We start from the raw sequence: 6,180 nt of genomic DNA, 5'->3' as shown, positions 1-6,180 counted from the left end.
CACCTGGTTGAGTTATATCAAGCTTCCCTGAAGGAGGTGAAAAATAACGCAGAAGCCAACTTTATCACGGAAGATACTGTTGAACCCATGCATCTAGATGTAGCGGATTTCTTTGAGAACCCCGAAGGAAAGATAGATCACCTGATAGGTGATGGGTCTGTGATAATATAAATATATTTCATTTTCGTCGTTTATATGAACTAGTATGAATATGTTTTCCTAGATTTGTAAATAACTAAAAGGTTGTGTATTGTTTTTGTTTAGTAATAATATTATAATGTTTATTTCTTTTATATCTTTTATCTTGAAGAATATATGGATACCTCAATGATCAATCATGAAGATATTTGTATAATTGATAGTGGAACAACGCACGCCATATTCAAAGATGAGAAATACTTCTCCTACTTGCTTAGAAGAAAAGCAAATGTTACTACAATTTCTGGTAATTCAAACTTAATAGAAGGCTCCGGAAGAGCTACTATATTTCTGCCTAAGGGGACAAAACTTGTCATAGAAGATGCTTTGTTCTCTTCTAAATCCCCAAGAAACCTGTTAAGTTTTAAAGATATTCGCCGAAATGGATATCATGTTGAGACAATAAATGAAATGAATGTTGAATACCTTGGTATTACCAAGATTGTCTCAAACCAGAAATATGTATTGGAGAAATTATCAACTTTATCTTCTGGCCTGTATTATGCAAAAATAAGTACGATTGAAGCACACTCTATCGTAAACCAGAAGTTTACTGACTTAAAGACTTTTGTGCTTTGGCATGACCGAATAGGTCATCCTGGATCAATAATGATGAGACGAATCATTGAAAACTCAAATGGTCATCCATTAAAGAACCTGAAGATTCTTACAAATGATGAGTTTTCATGTGCTGCTTGCTGCCAAGGCAAATTGATTACTAGGCCATCACCAATGAAGGTTAACATTGAATCCCCTCAATTTTTGGAACGAATACATGGGGATATTTGTGGACCTATTCACCCATCTAGTGGGTCGTTTAGATATTTTATGGTCCTAATAGACGCATCTTCAAGATGGTCTCATGTGTGCCTCTTATCATCTCGCAACCTGGCGTTTGCAAAATTATTGGCACAAATGATACGATTAAGAGCGCAATTTCCAGATTATCCCATTAAGACAATTCGTCTTGATAATGCTGGCGAATTCACATCCCAAGCTTTTGATGCTTATTGCGTATCGGTAGGGATAAAAGTTGAACATCCTGTAGCTCATGTTCATACTCAAAATGGCCTTGCTGAGTCATTTATTAAGCGCTTACAATTGATAGCAAGACCTCTACTTATGAAAAGTGAGTTGCCTACTACTGTTTGGGGTCATGCTATCTTACATGCAGCATCACTTGTTCGTCTCAGACCGACTCATTATAATAAATACTCCCCATTACAATTGGTATTTGGTCATGAACCAAATATTGCTCATCTTCGAATTTTTGGATGTGCTGTATATGTGCCTGTAGCACCACCTCAGCGCACCAAGATGGGCCCTCAAAGAAGGTTAGGCATATATGTTGGGTTTGATTCACCCTCAATAATTCGCTACCTTGAGCCATTGACGGGAGATTTATTCACTGCAAGATTTGCAGATTGTCGATTTGATGAAACAAATTTTCCGCAATTAGGGGGAGAGAAAAATAAACTTAAAAGTGAAATTGCATGGAAAGTTTCGTCATTATCTCATTTTGATCCACGCTCCCCTGTGTGTGAACAAGAGGTCCAGAAGATCATCCATTTGCAAAACATAGCAAATCAAATGCCAGACGCATTTACTGATTCAAAAAGGATAACAAAGTCACATATTCCTGCAGTAAATGTGCCTATCCGAATCGACGTCCCAAAAGGACCATCTACAAGTGTCATAGCTTCTGAATCACAAATACGCCTGAAGCGTGGTAGACCATTGGGTTCAAAAGATAAGAATCCTAGAAAAAGAAGTACAAAAAATGACACTACAAAAGAATTTCACGAAGAAATTCAAGATCTGATTAATCCTGATATTCCTGAAGAAATCAGTGAACCCGAGACTCAAGTAAATGAAGAACTCTCAATAAGTTCTTCTACAGGTGATGGGATAAGTTTAGATCGATCAAAAATCATAGTGGATAATGTTTTCGCATATGATGTTGTACTTAACATTATGCAAGGAAATGAGGATCTTGAACCTCTATCTGTCGAAGAATGTCGACAAAGACGTGATTGGCCAAAATGGCAAGAAGCAATTCAATCATAATTAAATTCACTTGCTAAGCGTGAAGTTTTTGGACCAGTAGTCCAAACGCCTAGTGATGTTAAACCAATTGGCTATAAATGGGTCTTTGTACGAAAAAGAAATGAGAGAAATGAGATTGTAAGATACGAGGCACGCCTTGTTGCACAAGGATTTTCTCAACGACCTGGTGTCGACTATGAAGAAACATATTCACCTGTTATGGATGCAATAACTTTTCGATATCTCATCGATTTAGCTGTACATGAAAATCTTGAAATTCATCTAATGGATGTGGTTACAGCTTACCTTTACGGTTCACTTGATAATGAAATTTATATGAAAGTTCCAAAAAGACTTAAAATGCCTGAAGCATGTAGTTCAAAATCTCGGGAAATATATTCAATCAAATTAAAAAAGTCATTATATGGCTTAAAACAATCAGGGCGCATGTGGTATAATCGCCTCAGTGAGTACTTGATAAAACAAGGTTATATAAATGATTCCATTTGTCCTTGTATATTTATTAAGAAAACAACATTGGGGTTTGTTATTCTTGTTGTTTATGTTGACGACATTAATCTCATTGGAACTCTAGAAGAGGTTCAAAAGGCAATTGAATATCTAAAGAAAGAGTTTGAGATGAAAGACCTTGGTAAGACAAAAATTTGTCTTGGACTACAAATAGAATATTTAGTAGACGGGGTCTTCATCCATCAATCTGCCTATACTGAGAAAATCTTGAAACGATTTTACATGGACAAAGCACATCCATTAAGTACTCCAATGGTTGTCCGATCACTTGAAGTGAGTAAGGATCCATTCCGACCTCAAGAAGAGAATGAGGAACCTCTTGGTCCAGAAGTACCTTATCTTAGTGCAATTGGGGCACTTATGTATCTTGCTAATGCTACGAGACCTGACATAGCATTTTCTGTTAATTTGTTAGCAAGATATAGTTCTTCCCCTACACGAAGACATTGGAAAGGAGTTAAACATATATTGCGATATCTAAGGGGAACTAGTGATATGGGTCTGTTTTATACTAACAAAGATAGTGCAGATCTTGTTGGTCATGCAGATGCAGGTTATTTATCTGACCCACATAAAGCTCGATCACAAACAGGCTATCTGTTCACATATGGAGGTACTGCTATATCATGGCGATCTATGAAGCAGTCTATTGTCGCTACTTCTTCAAATCATGCTGAGATAATAGCCATTCATGAAGCAAGTAGAGAATGTGTATGGTTAAGATCAGTAATACATTCTATCAAAGAAAGATGTGGTTTGAAGTGTGACGTCAAGATACCCACAATACTCTTTGAAGACAATGCTGCATGCATAGCTCAATTAAAAGGAGGCTTTATAAAAGGAGATAGAACGAAACACATTTCACCAAAATTATTCTTCACACATGATCTCCAGAAGAATGGTGATATTGATGTGCGACAAATTCGTTCGAGTGATAATCCAGCAGATTTATTTACTAAATCTTTACCGGCCTCAACTCTTGAGAAGATGGTTCACAAAATTGGAATGCGGAAACTTAACCATCTGAATCGTGGTTTTTATCAGGGGGAGTAAAATACGCACTGTACTCTTTTTTTCCTTAATCTAGATTTTGTCCCATTGGGTTTTCCTAGAAAGGTTTTTAATGAGGCAGCAAATAATGCGTATCAAAAGATATGTGTACTCTTTTTCCTTCACTAGAATTTTTTCCCACAAGGTTTTTTTCTAGTAAGGTTTTAACGAGGCACAATATCTATGGACATCCAAGGGGAGTGTTATAAATCCATTAAATAAGTGGATAGTCCATAAAGTTAGTACATGAACAACCATTCATATTCACTAGGTTACATGAACCTTTTTGGATAAGAATGTATCTATTTATTATGATACTTAATATGGTGACCTTTGGAGTGATTTCTCACTCTATAAATAGGGTTGTTCATTCACTATTGTAATATATACATATGAAGCTTACATATACTTGAATAAGAAGAAAGTCTTCTCCTACATCTACTTCTCTTGTCTTCTTCTTATAATCTTGATTTTACAACACATTCAAAGTTATTATTGCTTGATTTTAAAAAAGGAAAATATGACAATTCTAAGAATCTAAATGATGCGTGAAAAAAAAAGAGACCAAAATAATGTGCATGACAAAAAATTGTATTGAGCGCACTAAATATAAGATTGGCCAAATATTAAAGGGAATAAACTTATATAAGGGAGGAAACGCTCAAAATAATTCCTCATCTTTAGATTAAGATTCAAAGTGATCTTTGAGTTTTAAATTAAATATTAATAGTTTTTCATGTTTGCAATATTGATGCACTTTTGGTCCTATTCTAAAATTTTGCCTATTTTTAACATTAATTTTGTCCAAAATTATATATAAGGAATGTCCAATCGTCTTTTTATATATTTAATAGAAATAATAATTCTATCTGAGAGAAGGTGATAAGAAAAACACCTTGTTTTGTTCACTAAAAATATTATTGCAACTAAACTAAGAACATCTTAACATATGACTTTGCAGGAAAAGAAAAAATTATACTATTGCGCGTGAAATTTTCGTGATGAACCTCTCGGCTTTACCTGCAATATGATTTCTACTAAACAAAACAAAGTGTTTTTCTTCTCTCATTCTTTGACATGGAGTTGTTATTTCTACTAAATATATAAAATGACGATTGAACATTCCATACATAGGTTATGAATATATCAATGCAAAAAAATAGGTAAAATTTTGAAAGAGGACCAAAAGTACATCAATATTGCAAACATGAGAAATTATTAGTGATTCATGTGAAAACTCAACGATCAATTTGAACCTTAACCCAAAGAAAAGAGATTATTTTGATACTTTCCTCTGTATAAGGCACTAATAGGGATTGCGATGGCGCAGAATTGAGATACTTTGGCGACACATTCAACACGTGATATTAGTTGGCATATTGGTCCATTTCAATATTGAGTTTTTTTCCTTAATTACGTGCACCAAACATTATCAACCCCAAAAACATTTTGTGGTACCAATTTGTATCTTCATGCACGATTCCCATCATCTAATTCAATATCCTCTCTCACCCTAATCCGATCCCTAATATATATACCCCATGTTAATTAATTAATTTAAATTTATTTTTACTATAATAAATTACAAATTATTTCACTAGAAATTCATAGTTACATTTCTTTTGTTTTATTTCAAAATTTACTATTAAACATTTATGTAATTCTCCATGTTAAGATTACAAATACTAATCAATAAATTAAATTATCGACAAATTTAGTTCAATGATTAATTTTCTTTGAAGTACTACTTAACTTATTTCACGTGTCGGATTCATAATTCCACTTGCAAGGTTTGATACGATGAAAACTTATAAGTTTCTCAAAAAGGCATAAAAATCAATCTCTATAACAAAATATAGATTTCATCAACTAACTTATTATTTCACCAATATATATTATTATTACCGAACATATTGACTCATCTCAGAATCTCACATTTTAATAAATCAAAACGATAATTAATATATACATATCAAAATAATTATATCGGGATTAAGAATATAAGTAGATTAATAATGAGCAACTTTCACATATAGCAAATAAAAAATTCATATTTGTATGCTATAGCAAAGTTTGCATAATTGCGCTCCATAGCAAACATAGAAACTGTATAATTCGCTATACATATACAGTTGAAGCAAACTGTATAAAACGAAGTGTATAAAACAAGAAAGAGAAAGACACTTGGGCAGAGAACTGTATAAAAACAAAGTGTATAAAACGAATTGTATTATTATAAGTGTATAGAACAATTATATACAATTTGAATTTGTATAAAATGAGAAAGAGAGAAAGACAAAAGAGACTTGACAAGGAATATACAATTGAATCGAATTGTATAAAACGAGAAAGAGA

Source organism: Solanum pennellii, chromosome 7 (genome assembly GCF_001406875.1).
Source record: "Solanum pennellii chromosome 7, SPENNV200".
Taxonomy (NCBI): domain Eukaryota; kingdom Viridiplantae; phylum Streptophyta; class Magnoliopsida; order Solanales; family Solanaceae; genus Solanum; species Solanum pennellii.
The sequence above is the reverse complement of the archived record's forward strand: the minus strand, read 5'-3'. Positions refer to the sequence as shown.